At 51.7% G+C, this 24016-nt stretch overlaps 1 long non-coding RNA gene across 1 annotated transcript; it reads left to right on the top strand.

Annotated features, from left to right (window-relative positions):
- LOC140622333 (uncharacterized) lies at positions 1-15955 on the top strand. The gene is made up of 2 exons (XR_012022100.1): positions 1-772; positions 14342-15955. It is a non-coding gene; the product is annotated as an uncharacterized lncRNA (long non-coding RNA).
- The last annotated feature ends 8061 nt before the right edge of the window (positions 15956-24016 follow it).

Genomic DNA, 24016 nt, shown 5'->3' with positions numbered 1-24016 from the left:
CGCTCCGTGTGGAGGTGGCCGTTGCCTCTGCGGAAGCTCTTCCGCGCGGTGTTTGCATGCCTTGCTCCTCGGTCAGCCAGGCGTCATCGTAATACTGTGACATAATCGGAACGTTCTTTCACCTTCCCAGAGTCCTACTTGGGTCACCCCAATACAATGCAGCCCCGTTCCCGTTCTCAGCACAACTGAGTCCCCTTGTCTTGCTCCCTTTTCCCATAGTTCTCATCACTTTCCAACCTGCTGTGTGATGCTCACCATCCGTCTCCCGCTGCGACACAGGCGCTGGCTTATCTACTGCTACGGCCCTGGCACGGAGAACCCATCAGTAGGCTTGCATCACATACTTGCTGGACACATGGAATTGGAGACTGCAAGCTGACAGACCAGAGCCTAGAATGGTGCCACGGCGCGGGCAGTCGTCGCAGCTGAGAGAGGGCTGAAGCCGTGTATTTCGAAGGCCTTGTCTGCCATGCAAAGTTACCTGAATGTTACCTTACATGCAGTGGAGGGGCCCTGAATCTTTTTAAGCGATGAGCTGTCATGACCGTGAATGTGCCGGATATGGCTCTGGACGCATCGTGGTGCACAGCAGCAGAGAGGCTGGTGGCCCAGGGCCCAGGTGACAGGCTGTGGGCAGGTGGACTGATGAGCAAGAAGCCGTGTCTGAGCCTCTCAGCTCAAGCTGGGTGAGCAGTTGCTAACTTTGCTCGCTGGCCTACCTGACAAGGTCTCCCTGTGTGCACCGGAAAGAAGCCATGGAACTCGAACGTGGGTAAGGAGGCCCTCTCAGCCCCACCGCTTTCACCTGAGCCTCAGAGTAGGGGTCTCACTTGAGTGTGTATTGTAAGAATAATAACCACTTACCCTTACACAGCACCATAGAGCTCACGGAGGATCTCTCCGACTATTTCATCGAAAAACTCAAAGACCCAGAGTACTCCAGCCGGTATGCTTAAGTATCCAGCCACTCCACCGGTTAAGAAAGGAATAACACTTACATCCTGGAATACTCCAGGGAACTTTTCTGATGAATTGCTCAGAATGTAGTTACGACACAACCTAGGGCACTCCTTTTCCCCTTCTAACAAAGATCGTACTGGACCCTAAGTTGTCAGAGATCCAAAGTTAGTGTTGTCGCTCGTCCTCATGCCATAGGTTTTGTGAACCCATCAAAGTCTCTTCTCTCCACAGTCACTTGACTGTGTGCACGGAGACACACATAAGTGCGCTGACAGGTAAAATAGGTACTTTCCCCAGTTACTCCTGCATAGAGGAAGAGATCATATTTTGCTACCCCAACCACTGAGAAAGCATCTATGCTTATAAAAATATTTATAGGGCTGCCAGGAGTTCCCCTTTAGTCCCCCTAGCTCTTTGCACACCCCTGAATGGGTTTGTTTCTACATAAATAGTCTTTGTACACCCCACATGCCCGTCTTCCTTGGCAGAAGCCCAATTTAGATATGACTGTATTTGAATGTTGCAGCCCAAGCAATTAGTTTCGTGTACTTAAATGTTCCTAGCTGAAGCAGCTCTAGAAATTATCTAGTGAGTCTAACTCCTTCATTTTCCAAATGAGAAAACTGAGGCTCAGCAAGCCAAGGGGAGGCAAAAGGAAATTGGTGCTCCCTACGCTGGTGCCGTGATCCAGACCATAGCAGGCTGTGCTCCTGCAGGACTTCCTTCATTCCTCTCTGCGGCCAAAAAAAAGAAACCTTTGAGGGAGGTGTATGAGTCTGAGTCCTCCAGAGAAACAGAACCAGTAGGAGACAGAGAGAAAGAGAGAAACATAGGGGCGCCTGGGGGGGCTCAGCGGTTAAGCATCTGCCTTCAGCTCAGGCCATGATCCCAGGGTCCTGGGATGGAGCCCTGCATTGGGCTCCCTGGGGAGCCCCCCCCCCCACCCCTCCCCCTGCTCATGTTCTCTCTTTGCTCTCCCCCTCTCAAATAAATAAATGAAATCTTAAAAAAGAAAGAAAGAAAGAAAGAAAGAAAGAAAGAAAGAAAGAAAGAAAGAAAGAAAGAAAGGAAAGAAGGAAGAAAGAAAAGGAAGAAAGAAAGAGAGAAAGAGAGAAATAGAACTTATTTTAAGGAATTGGATCACAAAATCCTGGAGACTTGCAAGTCCAAACCTGCAGGGTGGGCAGTCAGACTTGAGTCTCAGGGAAAAGCTAATACAGCTGTTCAAGTCCCAAGGCCATCCATTAGCAGAATTCCTTTCCACTTGAGGGAAGTCAGTCTTTTTTTTTTTTTTCTATTTGGGCTTCAACTGATAAGATGGGGCCCACCTACATTTATGGAAGCCAACGTGCCTTACTTCGATTCTACACTCACAGAAATGTCCGGAATGATGTTTGACCAAATATCTGGTCATCATGACCCAGCATAAAATCATAAAATCCTAAAATGATTTTATGTTGACACATAAAATCAATTCCCACAGTAAATAATATAATTTTACAAATGGACTTTGAAAACCAGTCCCCAAAAAGTTTGAGTGACTTGCTCGAGTCGCCTGGCTAATTAACTGGGACCAGAACTTGGGACTTTTAAGTCCCCGAGAGTCTTCTTTCTACTAAACTATGGTCTTTCTATTAAATTCTCCAAGGAAAAGAAAGAAGATGGCAGTTGTCAAGCACCTAAAATTCTCCTATTTGCCAGGCTCTGTAGTAAATGATTCACCTACGTGAGATTGAACAGACCACCTTTGTGTAGACGTGAAAACAGTCTCCTGGAAAGGCGGAAAGCCAGTCCCAACGTGGCAAACAAGTGCTGGTAAAGCGGGGATTCCAATCTAGGTTTAGGTGGTTCCAAATACTTCCTGCCCTCTGGCTTTTCTTTTTTCCATCTGGAGTTTTTTTAATGATGTTTTCACTCATACTCACCTTCCTTTCAATTCAGCAGGATGTAGTTTCTCCCCCAAATTTTAAGAAATGGCCAGAGTCTTCATCCATTAGGACCATTTCCTCATTCTGAGCGCATTTTCACCCGTGGACTGGGAATCGGACGATAAGAGCCGTGTGGACTCCGTCTCGTCTGAGTGTCGTCCCAGTTTGCAAAGCTGTCCCTGGCAGCGGTGCTCTCGTCCCCTCGTCCCGTTCCTCCAAACTCTTCTGCGGCTCCTCTTTAGAAATCACTCTCGGGGCCTGCATCACTTGCTTTTCAAAAAGTAGCTTTACTGTTAGCAAATGTTCATCGTTTGATCTGATTTTGGGGAAACAGCCCTAAATCGTCTGGTGTCAGACCTGGTGATGAGTGAGGTACGTGATCAAGCTAATACAGTTGAGATCAGAGTAAAGAACATGAGGTGTGACTACAGAAGAGTGAGTGATTTTCCCGAAATAGCTGGGAAAGCGCCTTTGGGGCGCCCAGCCTCCTTTGAACAGTGACAACAAAGCTCGAACACACGTTTCAGTCAAAGAGAACAGCTCCTCAAGGGACCACACGGAACGGACGATAATGCATCCGGTGTGTCCTCGTCATCCTGTGTCCCGGTCGCTGCACGTGTGAACGTTATTTTGTAAATGATCGTATGTTTAGGAATCTTCCAGAATGAGATGGTCTCAGACGGACGCCGGTCAGTGCTGGCGGGGGGCCGACCCCGACGGCGCAGGCAGGACTGCTGGCAGCCATCAGGGCTCAGGGACAGCGGTGGAGGCGTCTCGGTTCTCCTGGGTCCTGGTGATGCGGACACCGCGTCGGACCAAGGTTTCTCTCGGACACACGCTCTCCTTTTCCAAGAAGCACAAATGAGTGTGTGAGAGGAGAGGTCGGCTCCCAAAGGCCAAGGAGAGCGCGGCAGGTCTCCAGACATCTAAGGAGGACTGTCCCCCTCCCCGGCTGACTTCCCGGGGGCCCCTCTGGCGTCCTGTGTGGCCCGTGCGGCCCCCCGAGGTTCCACACAGGCTTGCTTGGCCGAGGTACGGAGAGCGCGCCGAGCCCTCCTGATTACAGGAGGCTCCGGCCCCCGATGGCAGCGGGCAGGCTGGGCCCTGTGCCCCATGGGGACTCCAGTCCCTGAACGTGTCCTGCGCGGGGGAACGTGTCCCCGGCTGGACCAGAGGCAGTGGCCGCGTGTCGGCTCCGCGTGCACACCGTCGGGGGATGAGGTACTGCCAGCCGGCAGGGTCGAGGTCCAAGTTCGGGTCAGGTCGTGGCTGGCAGCAGGTGCCAGGAGTGGGAGGCACGGCCACGGGGATGCAAGAGGCCCCGCGTGGGACAAGGGCCAGGGAGGGTGGCAGCCGGGCCCACGGGTACATGGGCCCTGGACCGGGACACGCTCGACAGGCACTGGCTGGCCGCGGGGCCCGGGACAGGCTTCCAAGGTAAAGGCTGGGTGGCCGTCGTGGGGACCACAGCCCGTGGGTCGGGGTGTGAGGCCCAGGGTGCAGCGGGGTAATGCTCGTGCGTGGCGTTGAGCACACGCAGTGGGACAAAGCAGGGGAACCTGTCCCGCACCCGTCGCCCCATGACCCAGGCCCCCCTGGTCACCACTGTGCGGGGTCACCAGGCCGCCCGTCGGGGAAGCCTCTGAGCAGCAGGCTGCCAAAGGCGAAGTGGATGCTCATCAAAAGGAATCACGAGAGTCAGTGGGGCACTGAAGTCCCCCCCTGCCACCGGCCACCGACCATCAGCTGACTCTTGCCCGGAGCAGTGACAGAGGGAGCTGAACCCTGTCCCGTCCGTCCACGTGCTCATGGAACTTTCCTGCACAGTCGGTGTTTGCTGGCTTCTCCGTCCCGCCGACACCCCTGCGGGTGCTGAGCCCCACCAGCCCCTCGGGGCACCTGCTGCGCCCAGGCATCACCCCCCGAGCCAGGTGCAGGACTCCCGACAGTTGGCTGCGGCGGCTCAGGCCCCCTTCCCCACCATGGGCCCAGAAAGGCGGCGGCCGGGAATGCTGGGGACCCCAACCTACACCGCACCTCACACTCGTCCTTACTGAGGAAGCTCCGGGAGGGTTCCTGCTGGAAAGCCGAGCAGACACTCTCAGGTGGGATCAAATGCCACGCATCTCTCTCTCTGCAACTAACAACCTGAAAAAAAAGAAAATCTCCGCACTTTCATGCCGCCGATGGGCAGGAGAACAGATGCCCCACAGACAGAAGAGGGCTTCTGGAGAGTTTAAACAGGAAGGGATTACGGGGGACGGCTCTAGGCCAGATGTGCTCCAGCTTCGTGACTGAGACTCGGCTAGAAACACACTCTACACTGTGACTCGGGGTCCGCGGATGTAGCCGTGTGTACACACACTTCATATAAATCTAGATACAAATCACCTAAAACAGATCAGCGTTTACTAGGGACAACTGGATATTTTTGCTATCCCATTTATTCCGTCTTGTTCTCTTTCTCTCCCTCTTTCTTCCTTTTTTTCATTTTATTTTTATTTTTTGTATATTTTTTATTGGAGTTCCTCCCCCCCCCGTTTTTAATGCTTGTCGCAACGCACGAAATAGATGTATTTCATTACCTATGCGGGCATACCTGGTTTCGTTGCACTTTGCTTTCTTGAACTTTGCAGATATTGCACTTTTTTCTTTTTTACAAATAGAGGGTCTGCGGCAACCCTGCGTTGAGCAAGTCTGTTGGCGCTATTTTCCGAGCGGCATTTGCTCACTTGGTGTCTCTGTGTCACGTCTTGGTGATTCTCCCAATTCTCCGAACTTTCTCATCATCATATTTGCCATGACGTCTGCAATCAGCGGTGTCCGATGTTACTGCTGTGATCGTTCCATGGTGTCAGCGTCACACGCAGAGGACGGCAGACTTAAGGAACGGTTGTGCCCTGACCGCTCCATGGACTGGCCACGGCCCCCAGCGCTTCCCCTCCTCTCAGGCCTCCCTAGTCCCTGAGACTCAGCAGCATTGAAATTGAGCCAGTTAACAACCCTGCAACGACCTCCAAGTGCTCAAGTGAAAGGAAGAGTCCTACATATCTCACTTCAAATCAAAAGCTAGAAATGATTCAGCTTCATGAGAAAAGCATGTCAAAAGCCAAGACAGGCCCAGAGCGAGACCTCTGGCACTAAATACTTAGCTATGGTGAATCCTAAGGAAGAGGTCTTGAAGGAAATCAAACGTGCAGCCCCAGTGGACACACGGATGGTGGAGCTAAACAGCCTATGGCTGGTGTGGACCAAGTCTGAGTGGTCCAGATAGAAGATCAAACCAGCCACGGCATTTCCTTCAGCTGAGCCTGATGGAGGGCAAGGCCCCTACTCTCCTCACTCGTCTGGAGGTTGAGAGAGGTGAGGAAGCTGCAGAAGAAAAGCATGCAGCTGGCAGAGGCTGGTCCATGGGGCTGAAGGAAAGAGGCCGCCGTCTCCGCGACTCCAAACTGCAAGGTGAGGCAGCAAACGCTGACCTACAAACAGCAGCCGGTTAAGATCCAGCTGAGACGACTCATGAAGGTGGATACACTGAACAACAGACTTTCGATGTAGACGAAACATCCTTCCATTGCAAGAAGGTGTCATCCAGGGCTTTTGTAGCTAGAGAGGAGAAGTCGATGCCTGGCTTCAGAGTATCAAAGGGCAGGGGGACTCTCCCGCTAGGGGCCTGCGCAGCCGGTGACCTGAAGTCAGTGCTCACTGGCCATTCCAAAGACCCTAGGGTCCTCGACAATCATGCTAGATCTGCTCTGCCTCTGCCTGGATGACAGCACATCTGCTGACAACATGGCTTATGGAATAGTTTACGCCCACTGTTGAGAACTACTGCTCAGGGTCAAAAAAAAACAAACCTTCAAAATAGTGCTGCTCGTTGACAATACACCGGGTCGCCCAGGAGCTCTGATGGATCAGGTGTGCCCGATGTTCATGCCTGTGCCACAACACCCTTCCATAGCCCATGAGGAAGAAGTTCAACTTTCAAGTCTTACTGTTTGAGGAACACGCTTCATAAGGCTACAGTTTCTATGGATAGTGATTCCTCTGACAGATCTGGGCAGGATAAACTAAAGACCTCCCAGGAGGGGGTCACACTCTAGGGGCTATGAAGACCACCCGTGACCCACGCGAAGAAGTCGAACTATCGACATTAACAGGAGTTTGAAAGATGTTCACTTCGGCCCTCCTGGAGGACTCTGGAGCGTCAAGACTTGGGGCGAGGGAGAAACTGCAGGTGTGAAAACAGCAAGAGACCTAGAATTGGAAGTGAAATCTGAAGATGAGACTAAATCGCTGCAATCTCATGAGAAACCTCGAGCAGATGTACGGTTGCTTCTAATGGAAGGGCAGAGAAAGTGGTGTCTTGAGATGGAATCTGCTCCTGGTGAAGCTGCTGTGAAGACTGTAGAAATGACAACAAGGGATTTAGAATATGACATCAACTTGGTTGGAGAGGATTGGTTTCAATTCTGAAAGGGGTTCTGCTGTGGGTGAAATGCAATCCGACAGCATCACCTGCTACAGAGAAATCGCTGGTAAGAGGAAGAGTCGGTCAACGTGGGAAACTTCACTCCGGTCTTATCGTAAGGAATTGCCACAGCCACCAAGCTTCAGCAACCGCCACCCTGATCATGGGCGGCGGCAGCAACGCGAAGGCAAGACCCTCCACCAGCAAAAAGATCACGACTTGCTGAAAGCCCAGATGATAGCTTCTTTTTTGGCAATAACATATTTGTTAATTCAAGTGTTTTTTAATTGACTTAACAGACTGTCACATAATGTGAACATAACTTGTACGTGCATTGGGAAACCAAGAAATTGGCTTGAGCCGCTCTACTGCGGTGTTCCAGCAGTCACCTTACTGTGGTTATCCGGAACAGAACCTGCAACAACTCCAGGGCGCGCCTCTCATTCGGGGAGCACCGCTCTCGGCTGGTGTCCCAGACACCACGGACTCCCAGGCCCCAGAACCGGCTGCCTCCTGCCCGGAGCGGGAGGCCTATATCCCCGGGCGCAGGCGCTGCCGAATCCAGAGCCCCCAGGTCACGGCGCTGCACCGCCTCGAGCCAGCCACCCCCACCGCAAGCCTGCCAATCTCGCCTCTCAAGTCACAGTTTATGGGACCGGCGGGAGCCTATCTGCAAGGGACTCTAAGAAATGCAGTTTCTAGCTTTCCAGCCTCAGCGAGCGGTGAGGGCTTCTAAGTAAGAACGATGGCTGCTGTGGAGCAAGCAAGGTGGGGGGTGCGGGCTCCACACTCAGACATCTCGAGACCTCCAGGCTACCTGCCTCCTAGTCCTCGCAGCGAGAAATCCTCAGCCCACGGCATTCCCGGGGTCCCCACAATTCTGGGAATCCGAGAACCCTGACTGTGGCTCCACTCTTCCCTGGATGCACTGAGCACGCTAAGCTAAGGTAACTTAGAGAGTTTTAACCAGTTTGGGGGACCTGGGGGGCTCAGTCAGTTAGGCAGCCGCCTTGGGCTCAGGTCATGACCCCAGGGCCCTGGGATGGAGCCCCCCTCCCTCTTCCTTCCCCTGTTTGTTCTCTCTCTCTCTCTTTCTCTCTCTCATAAAGTATTTTAAAAAATGTTTTTAAGTAAAAATTAAAAATAAAAAAATGAATTTTTAAAAGAAGAATTTTAACCAGTCTGACTCTGTCGATACGGTCACTGAAGCGCCTAGTGACCTCTGAGCCCCAGGAACCTGCAGCCACTGGAGCCGTAAGGCCGCGCATCACATTAATGATAGCGAGCGACACGGGGGACGGTGGCTCAGGCGCGAGCCGCTCAGGGCACACAGGGGACAAGGCCCGGCCGGCCCCGGGGAGTCACGGGGGAGTCCAGGCGCTGGCCCTCTGCTTGAGTTTTGAGGGGTGAGCAGCGGTTTCAAGGTCGTGAGGCAGAGGAAGTGCCAGGGAGCCCAGGTGATGGGCACGAGGGGCCGCGACCGTTCCACACCATCGGCAACGAGTCAGATGAGGAAATGTGGTGGCCACAAAGCTGCGGGAAGAGGCCGTGGTGGCCCTCCCAACGCAGGGCCACGAGGCGACAATGACGGTTCGTTTGAACACTGCAGGTTTATTGACAGTTCGTTCGAACACTGCTGCTTCGTGAGATTTCTGGGGTCGAGCACATGGATTGAGGGTTTACTCCTTATTTATTGAATGTCCTGTACTGGGTGTTGTTAGTGATACGGGGCAGAGCCTGGGGGAGCAGGAAGCGAGGCCTTACATTATGATGCAAATACCAGATGCAAATATGAATGAACATCTGGAAATGGGTCATTTATAACAACACTGCTATGGGCGACTGAGTTTTGGGGGGTATTTCAGGGAATATGTATTTACATAGAGTCTATAAAAATACCCTTAAAAGAGTCAGCAATGGACCCATTTGTGATTGTGTCCTCGTTGTCGGGAAGAGGGTCTCTTCACATAAATGCACAGCTGTCACGAAGAAGCGCCCCGAGGCCGCACCCTTCCATGTCAGCATCATAATTTTAGACTGACTTCCGGGCCCCAAACCACTTAGAAACTGTTCACCAGGACGTAGCTGCGGTTGCAAGGAGCCGACTGAGGGCAGGCAAATGTGACGCGCTGAGGAGTCTCACCAACTAGTAACGTGAAGGTGTCGATAACAGCGATACGGTGACGGGGCTCTCAGCTGCACCCCGATGCCAGCAGAAAGGGATGCGGTTCTCTGATGCCCCTCGTGAGCGCCCCGTACTCTCCCCAGGTCCGTTTTGCACCAACGGATGCCGGCCGACTTACGTGTTCCCGTGGCCGCGGTGAGTGTCTGCCTTGCCCAGAGACAGCGACCCTGAGCTGCCGCAGGAAGTCCTGGCCGCACGCTCCCCGCCACCTCCCCGCCCTCGCTGCTCACTGACTCATAACTTCCAACTACGATCAGCACGCTGGGGGGAGAGATACAGCCACTGGGCAGGGCAGCGGCCAGGAGAGCTGGCCAAGGCCTATCCGGTGACCAGGGGCGGCAAAGCACAAGTCAGACAGCCACCCTAACGACGGTACCAACACCCAGAGCCCGAGGACACTTGAGCACCAAGCCCCTGCTGTCCCGCTGCTTCCCTGCACGCCGCACACCCCCCTGCACGCCGACCTCAACGGGGCCGTGCAGCTTGATTCAGCAGCTCGCCATGAACTGCAAAATCGGCAAGTGGCCCATCGCCCTGAGCGGCGTCACGGGAATCGAACCCGCGGGGGCCAAGTTACAACCGAGGTTTGGGGAGCCCTGGGCTCGAGGCCGAGGGATCCCGTACGGTCGGGTCGGGCTGGCCCTTCCCTCCTCCTGTTGGGAGACGTCCTCTCCCACGGCCACGCTGCCCGCACTGTCGGGCGGGCTCAGGTAGGAAACCCGACTCTGCCCTTCGTCTTTCCTCGGTCAGGCCCCACGGCTGCTGGACAAACCCAGCCACCTAAACTACCTCACCCCTTTTCAGTTTGCAACCCTCTGTCACCACCTTGAAAATGCACAGGTGCCTGCGGTTCTCTAAATGCACTCGCGAGAGCCCCCCCTTATTTCGCAGGACACTCGCGGAGCCCCTGGCGAACGGAGAGGCTTCTGGTGACAGAGGAGAGCTCTCGATGGGTGCGCGGCCCAGCGGCAGGGGCCCAAACAGCTGACGGCCCGGCAGCCGGAGGAACCGGCAGGAGCCAAGCCAAGTCAGGGTTCACGGTTTCACTCAGTCCCTCGGCCAGCTCACTACTGGCCGACCCGGCATTCTGAGGAGAGAAGTTTCCTTTAGAGCCACAGAAATCAAACGTGCAAAGGAATGAACGAGTGAGGGCAGCCAGGCGGCGGGGGGAGCGGCAGAGAGCCGCGCGGTGACCGCGGGATGACGCTCGGGGAGCATTCGCTAGGCCTGAAGACAGGGTCACGGGTTACGCTGCGATCGCTAGAAAATGAGGATGCTCCGCTGCAGGGGGACCGGACAGACGGCGAGACAAACGACGGACCCGCACATGTGGAAACTGAGTCACGCAAAATGGAGCAGTAGGGGTCCCAGGGCGCGGCGGCGGGCGACCCGAGGCAGGTCCCAGGCCGGGCCGCTGCTCACCGTCAGGGGCCTAAAGGCTGATTATCTGTTTTCGACCCCTGTGGCTGTGAACGAGATTAGAAGGTCCGTACGATGGGAGACCCAATGGCATATGGTGTGACACAAGAAAACAAACGTACTTAGATAAAATCCTTCCCGTCCCGAATAACTCGGCTCGCTGTCGAGGAGGGCCAGGTCCGCACAGCCGTGCTGGCGCTGTTGGCCACGGCTCTGCTCTGTTCATATTCGTGGTCAGCAGCAAAGGAAGAGGACACCGAATTCCCAAAGGAAGACTTACCTGGTGCACAGCTCTTCAGAGACCGAGTTATTTCCCGTTTCAATGAAAAGAGTCTATTTTTGTGAGATCATCTCTCCAGACACATGGCTTCTCAAGGAGTATCGTTACGACTTTCTCACGTCAAAAAAAAATGACCTGATAGACTCATCGGAGGCTTTTGAGTGGAAAACAGAACAAACCCACCTTGTAGGACTCAGGGCCTGTACTTACTACCAGGAGTTACGGCTGTTGTTACTTCCGCCTCTTTTTCCAGAAGGATCATAGGAACGTTACTCAAAAGCAGGTCCCCGTTGCGGCAGCCTGGCCAGAGTGGGAAGGTCGGCAGGCCATTGCTGGGGGGGTGGGGGAGGTACCGGGAAAGGTGTGATGGCGGGAAGGGGCGCCTGGTCACCAGACCCACTGGCCTGCTGGGGGCCAGCCAGCTTCGCCACACAGCGGGTCCCGCCTTCGGCCTTCCCATGTAGGCCCAACCCTGAGCAGAGATTTGTAGGGAGCGGTGACCTTCACAGGTCACAACTGAGTCCCGTCCCCACCACATGCCAAACCCCAAGCCCAGCTCTGTCTCCCTCGACGACTCTGTGAGGGTGTATGGGGTGGGAGAGTATGGGGGGGATAGGAGTGGGAGACAGGAGGGGAGTGGGGGCTCTACACTGCCCTGGGCACGGTCAGAGAGGAGGGGGCGCTCACACCCCCGGGCACCGTCAGAGAGGAAGGGGTGCTCACACCACACTGACCAGGTCCGCCACACGGTCTCCCTTGCCCGGCACAGGTGGCAGGTGTGCCCTCTAGCCACCCGTGAGGACACCCGGGGCACGGACACTGGGGAGCCGTGGGAGCCTCTGCCTCAGGACCCAGAATCTCCCCTGGATTCACTAGTCAACTCCTTCTTTCTTTGTGACTCAAGAATTATTTTTAAAAGTGGTTTTTAGGAACAGTAGATACAGAAGATCTCCTGGAGGACGGACCACTGAGCCCTAAACGCTGCGTGTGTGTTTGAGTGCACGATGTGCTCCCACCCTGCACACCCCAGAAGCACACGTTCACATCAGGTGCCGTGCTCCGGGCTCCTCTGAAGAATACGGCGAGCATCGGCGGCAGCGCGTCACCCCCACAGCCACTCAGGGGAGCTGCTCTCCCCTCCCGGTCTTACGTGGGTAAACGCCGCACCTCTCCTGAATCGATTTTTTTTTTTTTTTTGATCTTATGAATATCCGGAATCTTAGAGTTGCTCATCGATCCCACTTTGCTAGGCCTACCGAGCAACCCAGGGCCGCACTGACACCCTTCGCCAGCCCTAAACCAAGACGCCATCGGGTTCATCTCCGGGTACAGCCGTTACCCACCCTCACCAGGCTCCTGCCAAAAACAAAACAACTTCGTCTTCCCCCTGACGGCCCCTAGTATCCGTCTCCCATTTCTGTATCTTACACAGAGGGGAGCCCTCACAGTCCAAGGGGGGTAAAGCAGCATGAATTTGGTTGTATTTGCGCTTTGGGCCTCGGCTCAATTCCAGCTTCGCTGTGGGGGTCGTTCGGAAAGACAGATGTGATAGGAGCCCCCGGGTCGCCCTGCCTCAGTGGGCAGGAAGCTGAGCAGCTCGCCCCCTCTGATGTCCGCCAATGGCCCCCTCGCTGGCATCCCCAGCATCTTAGGGGCAAAGAGCACCGGGCACAGAGTGTGGGGCAGGATTGCTCCTAGTGACGGCCTTTGTTTAACGAGGAGCCGTGGAAACACGGGACCTGAGGGCACAGTTTAGGAAGGACCTGCGGGCCACCCGCCGAGTGACCGCGAGCAAGGCCTACCCTCTCTGAGCTTCTCGTCTGTGTCGTGAAATACAAGGCACTGGGCCATTGGCCTGGAGCATCTCTGGAGCCTCGCACAGCACAGGCAACCGGCGAGGAATTCTTTGAACACAATAGGAAAAACGATCACGTCAAAGATCTCCCCAAGCATTTTAGAAACACGTGACTATGTCTAGGGGGGAAAACCCACAAACACTAGCGGGACACCTACACGTGGTAAAGTCGGCTACCATGGCTGCTTGTCCTCCCCTGTGCGCAGCCGGAGGCCACGGCTCGGCCCCACGCACACGGAGGCTGTGTAGACAAGTCGTACTCGTGTGAGTTGGAATTCGAGGGCGACACCCAGACATTCATCCGTGTCTCGGATTCAGGGATCGGGCGCTGCACTCGGAAGGCTGCCTGGGATGCCCAGGGCAGGTGGACACAGAGCAGCCTGCTGCAGGGGTGCTCAGCCGGGCACAGCTGCCAGGACCTCCCCAGGTCCCCGACGGCCCGCGTCACCATGGACGACATCGGGCATCTCCCAGCCGGGATCCAGGAGGACCGCCAGTCGGCCATGCCGCCTGCACTCCGGGACCTTGTGCCCAAAAGGCACCTTATGGCGAAACAAGGGATTGGCCAACCTCTGGGCTAACGGAGGGCCAGCTACGAACGCTTCCTGCGCGTGTTGCGAAACCCTGAGATGATGGGGAAGTTCCGCATTGCTCTCCGAATTTCCCTTCCCCCGTGACTTCCATTGGTCACACAAGCCACTGTCTGAAGCGAGCTGGCCAAAGCATGATGTTGTAATTTTCCTTGGTTCATACTCCTAAATCGAATCCGCTTAGACAAAGACCTGAGAAAACAACAACAACAAACATTTAAGTCTCTTGAGCTATGGAAGGCTCTTCCTGTTTTTCCTCCCTATTGGCTGGTCCTGTTCTCTGTTAACAGATCCATCCTTTGGATACTTACTCGGAGGCCAAAAACAAGAGGAAAAAAACAAAAACGCCCCAGAAACTGGGTAGTTAAGCATAAGAACTCAGACACTTGTGGTTTGATATAAACGCACTGACATAGCGCGCAGGCCCTGAAATCTCAATTACGCGGCCAACGCCAACGATCCACTTTGATGCATAAATGTTAATACTATTTTCTTTGACTCACAGTGTATGCATTCAACATTCTCTTTGGCCTTACTTACAAGAGAGTTTCTTTCTTTCTTATTTTTTTAAGGGTAAAGGTGTGGGAATTTCCCAACCACATTGTTCCACTTTCTATCTTCTTCTTTCTCTTCTGATTTTATTTTCACTGCAGACCAGAGTGAAGGCAAGTGTGTACTGTTTGCTGGCGGATGGGAACCGGGGAGCACCTGACTCCGGACCCCTGAGAAAGCAGGGCCCTCGCACTTCCACGTGACTGGCTGGCAAAATCGGAGTTCTGGAACATCTACCCTCCCCTGGCCGGGTTTCATTATTCCATGAACACAAGTCTGAAATTTCTGACCCCAAAGATTGAGTGACTCACCTTTGTAAGGTACACGGGCAGACAGGAGCGCATATCTATCTGTGTTTGTTTCTATCTGCATAAAATATTGAAAAACACGCAAGAAACTACTAAAGTGATTTCCTGAAGGAAAAGAAAAAAGAGGGAATGAGCATCTTCCAATGATCACGGGCCGGTTTAATCTGACCCCCTTCGTTGCTTCTTCGGTAATAAATGGACTGTCATGCGCTTCCAGGGCTGAGCCGCCCCGGGGGGCCCAGGGGCTCAGGACTGGAGGGCTCAGGGCTCCCATCCCCCGAGCACGTGGCCTCGGGCCTCGGGCCGGGTCACCCGGTAAGGAATTTGCCCCCTTAGCCGACCCCCCGCCGGACACACGTGTGCGCCGTCTTCCTGCACGCGGCCCCGGTGGCCCAGGTGCGAGGGGCGGGAACTGCACACACTCCGGTCATCAGGTGACAGGTGGTGGTGATGGCGCTTTCCATCCTTCCCCTCCTGCCTGCCCCCCCCCCAAGTCCCCCACGGCTCTCGCAGCCCGGGCCACACTGGGAGTCGAGGTGGCTTGGGGGCAGGTGCGCACAGTGCAGGCGGCAGGGCAGGTGCGACCGCAGCGGGCCACCGTGCTCTCCACAGCGTCATCTGATTTTCCTGAAAACATTTGTCCTTGCTGCAAGTGGATTAGAGGTCAGCGCGCAGGACTGGCAGGCGGGATTTGTGGTTTCTATTATTAGCTGGGCCACAGTGTTATCACCCAAGGGCGAGCCCTGAGCCGAGCGGTTTACCCGAGATAGAGCTCGATCCGGAGCCAGCCGGCCTGCCCGTGAGAGCCGCAGCCCAGAGCCAGCCGAGGCAGAGGGTCCAGGGCACAGTGTCCCTGCGTGCCTGGGTTGCCGCGACCTGTGCACAGGGCCTCTCTGGACACGGAAACTGCAAGATGCCCAACTTTCTACAGAAGGAACAGAAGCCACTCTCTGAGGAAGGCCTGTTGGAGGAAGGGGGGACCCTGAGTGTTGCTTTCCCGATGTGCTCTGGGGTCCCCGCACAAACCTATAGGCTTCCACCTGTGACTCTGCATTGTGGGGGGGGAGGACGAGGCCAAACGAACACTCAGGTTGTTGGGAGAAGTAGGCCCGCAGGTGGTGGTGGTATGTTCTCAGATGGCCAGGGGTGTTTCCTTGACTACAGATGCCGCAATTCAAGCTGGATCAAAGAACCTAGGTGAGAAGGGGGGAAAAAGAATCCTGCGTGTGCTCAGCTCGCAGAGAGATCTAGAATAGCCTTCGGAGCTTAAAAAGAAGAATCAAATGCATTCAGAATACGTTGTGTCAGCCCCGCAGTGCTCAGATGACAGAGCCCACGGCCTCTCCGTGCTGCTGCAAATACCCGGGGCACATATGCTCGTTCCCGATCCAGAGCCTCACGACCTCCTCTCACCCGAGGCAGGAAAGACCAAGAACATTGGCCCCGGATTCTGAGTCTCGGCATCCATGACTTCCTTTTTCGGCCCCGACCCATCGTCGTCTGATGACTGGGATTCTTGCCCTTTCCATCAATGAAGCTCTGTGCGACCACCCTACCTGCTAACTCGGCCCCTCTGGGAATGAATGCAACGACCTCAAATTAATTCATTAATCCAGCGAAGAAATACATGCATGTGTGCTTTTTACATGCCAAACACTGTGCTAAGGGGATAAAGGAACAATGACAGAACAAGACAGAAATGCATAGCGTTTGCCAAAGGGGAGACAGGACCAAAAAGGAAAATTAAACCGCACAGAGAGGTGTATAATCACAGCTGGTGGTAAGTGCTGGGAAAGCAAAAGTCAGGGCCTTCTGAGGGGCCTGCAGCCACAATCCGCAGACAGAGGGCCTGGGTCTGAAGGTGAGCACTCTGGATGTCAGCCACCGGCCTTTCTGGACTTTTCCACATGGCCCACCCTCAACGTCTCTCTCCGTTCCTGGGATCCTCCCACTTCTGAGCAACTCTTGCTGTAGGACCAGACCTCCTCCTAAAGCGTGTGGTGGGCCACCCCCCCCCCCCCCAATGCTGCCTGTCACTGTCATACCCACTTCGCTCCATCAGACCACGCTGACCTCACCAGGGCTCAGTTGTAAGATTCTAGCACTTGGGCTCTTAGCAGTGGCCCCTGATATACAGGAAAATTCCATTATTTTTCAAAGATCAATTTTAAAAGCAAAACTAGTCCTAAATTTGTGGAAATGGATCAGATCTGCTCATGGAAAGGAGAGTCCTGAGGCCGCCCAGGGCTGGTGCTCAGTAGGTGCCTCCTTTCTACTCTCCCTTTAAGATGGCATGGGTGCTACGGACTGAGTATTCGTGTCCCCCCACCCCCACCCCAGGTTCATTGGTGGAAGCCCTAGCCTGCCAGTGTGATGGGCATTTGGAAATGCACCTCAGAAGGTGATTAGGATTGGAGGAGGCCTTGAGGGTGGAGGCCCTATAATGGGGTTGGTGCTCTTAGAAGAGAGCAGACCAGAGCATTGCCTCTCTCCCTGTCCCTCCCCCCAGCACCCTCCCCAGAAAAGGCCTCTGTCTGCAAACCAGGAAGTGGACCCCTCCCAGACACTGAGTCTGCCAGCACCCTAATCTTGGGCTTCCCAGCCTCCAAAACTGTAAGAACTGCAAGAAATAAATGCCTGTTGTGTAAGCCACCCCATCAGTGGCATTCGGTTATGGCAGCCCGTGCTGCCTTGGACTAGAGCATGCACAGAACACACTGCTGGAAGGGTCAGGAAACCCAGCCCTGGCTTGACCACGAACCCTGTCACCTGTGTCACCGTCCAGAGGTCACTGAAGAGCTTGATTTGCTTAGAATTGGGGTAAGGCTCGCTGTGGGGTAAGAGTGTCCATTGAGTACATTTATGGATTCTTTTCGGGAAGCTGAAAGTTTAGTGGTTTACTTTTAGGCCATATCAAAAAGTTGCTTCTCTGTTAAAGCTACCACTTCTAGATGTCATGTACACCCTGTATATTATCTGTGACAGCCCAGCATCTGCCATCTCTAAGCCATCCGCTCTGGTTCTTGGGTAATAGGCAGAGAAACCAGCTAGGAGAGTCGGGGCTCGACATGGAAGGGGGTGGGCACCAGAGTCGGGGCTTGATGTGGAAGGGGGTGGGCATCAGAGTCAGGGCTCGACCTGGAAGGAGGTGGGCACTGGAGTTGGGGCTCGATGTGGAAGGGGGTGGGCATAGGAGTTGGGGCTCGACATGGAAGGGGGTGGGCATCGGAGTTGGGGCTCAACGTGGAGGGGTGGGCATAGAAAGGGAGAGAGCGTGAGCGTATGTGACTGTAGCTGTGAATACATTCTTTCCTTGATCTTTTTTGCATTAAGAGAGCACTGTATGCAACTGCCATTAGTATTTAGTGAATGATAATCCCTGGTGAGCCACTTGGTAGGATCTCCAACCGAAATGATAAACAAGGTCGTCATGGTCCCAGCTTCCCACAGTGCACAGAAGCCTTCAGAGGCAACGCGGTGAAGCGTACACATACCACAGGTACCTGCAGCCTTCAAGGCAGAGTCCAGGAGTGGCACCCAACTCAGACACGGGAAGCAGACAAGGCCCCGAGCCTAGAACAGTCTCGGTGGAGGCTGTTGCCATCGAGTTACGACCGTTTAATGGTAGCTGAATGCCAAGACAATGTGGCTTGGACGCTCTTCAACTGTGGAAAATTTAAGTTCCTCCCTCTCTCTCCCTCTCCCTTCCCTGAGCCCTCTTCTCTATGATAAATAATAATGTTCTTAAGTAACCCTAACAAGTCATCTGTCACTCTAGGGAGCCTCGTGCTTGCCCGTCAGATGAGTGGGGCTCAGCTGGTGTAGATTCCCTACCAGGAGCACTGGCCCATCTCTCATATGAAATGCAACCTGGTGGAGGTGACTTCACTTTGCCGATCGCAGACAGGCAGACACTAATCTCAGGACCACTTCCGACACGTAGGTATTTCGTTCTTCCAGTAATCAGCATATATACCAGGAGACCGAAGTCACTGTAGATCTCCTTTAAGTGAAGCATAATTATGGCAACATATTTTCATCTGGTTTTATGAAAAAAATATAGAATGCATTCTAAGATCAAATATAAGCGATTAGCCGCATTTTTAAAAGTATCTTTGCCATTGTTCATGGAGTAGAAGTGGTCTGGGTATTATCTGTGGTTTGTATTATCTGTGCTTTCTCTCCACTGGGACACAGAGTAATTGAAAGTTGAGCACAGACTTTATGACTATGTTTTTGAATTGACCAAATCATCTTACAGTTGCTTTGTAAAGCTTAATTAATGCTTCTTAAATGCTCTAAGATCTTATTAAAGGCACGGAAAGAAAGTTTTATTCTGAATTCTAAAATATTAGACTTCTGCATTATATCTACACAGAATATGAGATTTCTTTTATGTCAGAATCTGCTAAAGCAAAGTAGGAAAGGAAAGAATTGAGGAGATGATCCTGTCCAAAATAAAACATAAATGATGACATTTCCACTCCGCTCCTTTGTGCAACGCACTGCCTAGGAGAATCATCCCTAGCTTCAAAGCTCCTGTAATTTGCATCTTAGAATTCATAATGCCCAGGCTCATTGTGTGCCATGCTTACCAAAAGATGACCTCCAACATTCAATCAGAGAAGTTTCCTATGCAATTTACTCAAAGCCTGTAGGCATAAAGGAAGAAAAAAAAGTAATACTAAAATACTCTTCCTGAATCCTTATGTACAGTTTCCACTCGAATGATAACTGTGAAATAAAGAGATTCCAATCTCTTTGTTAATAATCGTCTTTATAAACCAAAGAGATGCATATTCTTCAACAATAAATTAAATTGGCTGGATTTGATTATCAATTATGAAGGAGAAACTATTTAATTTTTTAAATTATTGGAAAAATAGATCATTCTTCCTACCAGGGATGGCTAAAAATCATAATAATAACAATCCCCTTTATTCATTCTATTCAGGATAAAAGTCTTTGTTGAGACGTTAGGCAACTATTTTGTTTTTGTCATATTCTTCTTTTGTATGTAAGGCATTCAACAGAATAATTGTTTAAAGAAATGACAAGAACATAATCTTCTGTAAAAAAAAAAATCTTGGCTCACCACCATTTTGCTACATAGATATGTATGTAGTAAGGGCTTTTAAAAAGTTAATTAAAAGCTGAATTGCTAAAAGGGATTCAAAATCATGATGGTGATTCAGGAATATTAAATGGAAACATTTTCAAGAAAGAAAACAATTAGTGCCCAAAGGACCTCCACAGACCAAAATGCTCCTTGTTTGGAATAGCAGCCCCCTACCACTCACCAGCACCCTCATATCCTCTTGAAGACCCACCTAAGATGCCCCTTTTCCTGCATTTTATTTATTTATTATTTTGCAAACCTAGACAGAGTTAGTTACTTGCTAAATACAAAAAATATATTACTTTGCAAACCTAAACAGAGTTAGCTACTCGCTTCTGAGAGCAGGCCTTGGACTGAGATACCAAACACCAATAGAAAACAGTCTCTGGGGTGCCTGGGTGGCTCATGAGTTGAGCATCTGCCTTAGGCTCGGGTCATGACCCCACATCCTGGAATCCACCCCCATGTCAGAGTTCCTGTTCATCAGGGAGTCTGCTCTCCCTCTGCCTCTGCCCCTCCCCTGCTCGTGTGCTCTCTCTCTCTCAAATAAATAAATAAAATCTTAAAAAAAGAAAAGAGTCTCTGTTCTGCCCCTGAAATGGGAGAGGAAACCATAATGAGATAAATTACAGTTGAACAAAGACACCGTCATTAGAATATGATCAGGTGGGCTCTTGGCAAGAACAGGGACATATATTTTATAAATCCTGATGTCTCCACAAAACTCTCCCCACACTTCTACCCCATCAGTTTATTTGTCTTCAGGTCAATCCAAAAAACATGCAGGTAGTTTTCCTCTATGGGCATCACCCTGGTCTGACCCAAGGGTAACCCTTGCCGTAATGTGTGCAGAGCCTAGCACCAGCCCAACAAACATATAATAGGAGCCGGACAGATTCCTGTTGAGGAAACAAGCCAACAACGAGTTACTGAATGAACCCATCTTGGCAAACAGAAGAGGGGCTTTGAAAGGTGTGATGCAAAACATACTTGTTTGGATTTAAGTGGGCATGGCTCAGGAAGCTGATGCCCACCTGATGCACGGAACCTGTGTTTCAGTCGGTCCTTCTCAATACTGTACCCCTACTCATCAGTCACTTGGGAACATTTAACTTTTCGCGACTCCTTTATCTCAGTAACTGCAGAAAACATCAAAGCAAAGTGAAGAAACCAGGCAACAGTTTGTAGGAGACACTGTGGAAGAACTTTTACTGCTCTGAGAGATTTCGCCTGAAAAATGAGAATTTAAACATAAATTTTAATAGTTTTGGGAAATGTTTATAGCAGCTTTAGTCCTAATAGCTGAAAGCAAGAAACCACCCAAATATCCACCAACAGGATGGTGGACAAACAACTTGTAGTATCTTCATACCCAAATAAAAAGGAGTAAACTTCTGATATATGTAGCAAAGTGCATGAACCTCAAAAACACTGAGTGAAAGATGTCAACCACAAAGAAGTCCATAGTGCTTGACCGCATCTCCATGAGGTTCAAGAAAAGGCAAAACTAGGACCCTTGGGTGGCTCAGTGGTTGAGCGTCTGCCTTCAGCTTGAGGCCTGATCCCAAGGCCTGGGATCGAGTCCCATGTCAGGCTCCCTGCAGGGAACCTGCGTCTCCCTCTGCCTGTGTCTCTGTCTCTCTCTCTGTGTGTCTCTCATGAATAAATAAATAAAATCTTTCAAAAAAAAGAAAGAAAGAAAAGGCAAAACTAATCTCTCATGATACAGTAGTGGTCGCCTAGGAGGAACTGACTGGGAAAGAACAGAAGGGGACCTTCTGGGACGACGGAAGGGTTTTGCACCATATACTGAGGGGTGATTACATGGGTACATACAAGTATCAAAATTCACTGAACCAAACCCTTAAGACCAGCCCATTGTATATAAATTGTACCACAATAATAAGGGGAAAAATCTTAGGAACATTGCACATGTACTAATAACGGTTTCCTTTACAGCATTTTTATTTAAAATGTCATCTCAGAATTCTCACCTTTCTTTTGCAGAATTTTAAACAGGCTTCTTAAAATTTGTATCATTTTAGTGAATGATACAATACGCACAGATTCTGGGTGAAATGTTTAATGCAGGTGGGATGTGGCACTGAGCCAATGAGCGATAGAGCCTTTTGCCATATCAGATTCTATTCAGAAACTAGAGGGACTTGGTTTGATATGTTTCTTTTTTGTGAATTAGTTCAGACGGCAGCAGCGTCTGCTCCTTTCCAAGCACTCAGAGATTACAGGGACATCTGTGGGACCTTGCGTCCCTGCCCTGGCGATGGCGAGCCTTGGTGCTGACCTGTGCACACCCCTCGCCTGACCACCCGTAACCCAGCGCACATGTTTGTAAGGCAGCTGGTGCGGGTTAGGGCTTCAACCCACAGTGACTGGAGCTCGACTTCTCTCTCACTCGTTGTCTTTCACTGTATGGGAACGAGAGCCCGATCTTGGCCTCATGAGCGCTCTCTCCCATGCACCAGGTGAATCAGCCACTGGCCCATACCAGTAATAGACCAAAAACGGTTGATGGTGACATGTAGGTGCACCTAAGGTCCGCTCTTCCTTCTGAGCCCTTGGTGAGAGAAAGCAAGCCCTCAAGCTCTCTAATGCCCAAGACCACAGTCCCATTGACACCGCTGCCCTGCTCTTCCCTTCTATGCCCCAGAATAAATACACAAATAGGAGGTGTGACTTTTACTCCACACACAAGGTTTGATGACAAATGTCACTATACTTCATTTTGTTCCAAAATCAAAATACATCTGAACATAAGCCCTCCTCTTACCGGGCCTCCCCATGTTGTACAAAAGCCCCCAGGAGCCTACCCGGATCACATGACTTGGTCTTCAACCCAGACCAGCCACCACCCGTGCGCTCATTGTCCAAGCTCTCGCCATCCCGTAAGTTCAGACAGCTCTGTGAGTCCTGCCAAGTTTGGCACAGAACTCTGCCAAAGCCAGAAAGGCCAGGGCCTGATATTCGGCCTCTCCAGCTTCACCACATAGCCACTCTCTCCAAGATCTCTCCACCACGCTTCCAGGAAGCTGGGTGTGGATCCCTGCTACGTGAAGAACAAACTAAAGACCACCATTCTTTCCCAGTCTTCAAAAGTTGTGATAGGGATTGTGAAGGAAGAGGAGAGAAAAATAAGACAAAAGTGTGTGAATTAATATTGCAATTATATCAACACATGCACAGCTCCCTAGGAACACCACCTGTACCAGTGTCCAACCAATACAGCTGGTTTTGATTTGAAACTCTGCTACTGAGCAGCTGTGAGAACTCAGACTAGTTACCTGAATACAGAAAACCTCGCTTTCTTCCTCTACACAATGGGAATGCGCCTTACTTAGCCTGACTGTTCTACACGTCTGTTGAAAGAGCTACAGTAAACGGCAAGGACCTTGCACCATTTAGAGTCTGTTTTCTATCATTAACTCATGTATCTTCCACATAATCCTTAAAAGACTTGACAGTGTTTTACAACGAGCCAAGAATGCCACAGGGGCCATATGATGTCCCTTTCAAAGGAAGACCCAGTAATCATATCTTGATATATTTTTAAAAGTTTCTTCCATGCTCACTCCCAACCACATTATCTGCCACAGAATCCACATTCCATGAATTGTAAAGAACTTGATTCTTTTTATTTTCCCATCATCTTCCAGGCCCAATTCCAGCCTTCCATATGATGGCCCCATATTTGGGCAGCTATTGCTCTAATAATCGCTTTTTTCCCCATATCAGTTTTAGATGTAAAATGGACTACCAGAAAATACCTTCATCATCTTGTTTTAGGGCTACGTCACATCTCTTAGCATAATCTAGTCTGCAAGGAACTTAATCCCAGGAGAGATTAGCCTGGTCCACTGCACGGAGGACAACATGATGCTTGAATCTGATGAACAGCAGGTAGCATGTCCACTGGGCACCCAAGACGCATGCTCATCGGAGGGAAGAGGTGACAACCCATGAAGCTTAGGAGCCAGTCACCCAGATGAGGTGCCTAGGAACCCAATATTCTGGGTCCTGTTGGGATATTCCCTCCAAGGTGAAAGACGATTCCTTACACCTTGCACCAACTATAACCAAAAACAGTTCTCACCACTCGGTGGGCCTCCATACTTTGGAGGCAACATATAGCATATTCTCAGTGCGCTTCTCTGACCAGCTCAGTGTTAAGCCCATAGACAGCCGGAACAGAGCGACGACAAAGTAAAGGAAGGCTCGGCTAGTCCAGCGTGGAGACCGTACTAACCCAGTGTCAGCTAATATAGGCTACATGGCCCATCTCAGCAGATCCAGGAGCACCGGGTGTCACTGCAGTATACAGGGATGCCATAAGG

Source organism: Canis lupus, chromosome 31 (assembly GCF_048164855.1).
Source record: "Canis lupus baileyi chromosome 31, mCanLup2.hap1, whole genome shotgun sequence".
Classification (NCBI taxonomy): domain Eukaryota; kingdom Metazoa; phylum Chordata; class Mammalia; order Carnivora; family Canidae; genus Canis; species Canis lupus.
Note: the sequence above shows the minus strand (reverse complement) of the source record. Positions and strands in the feature narration are given on the sequence as shown.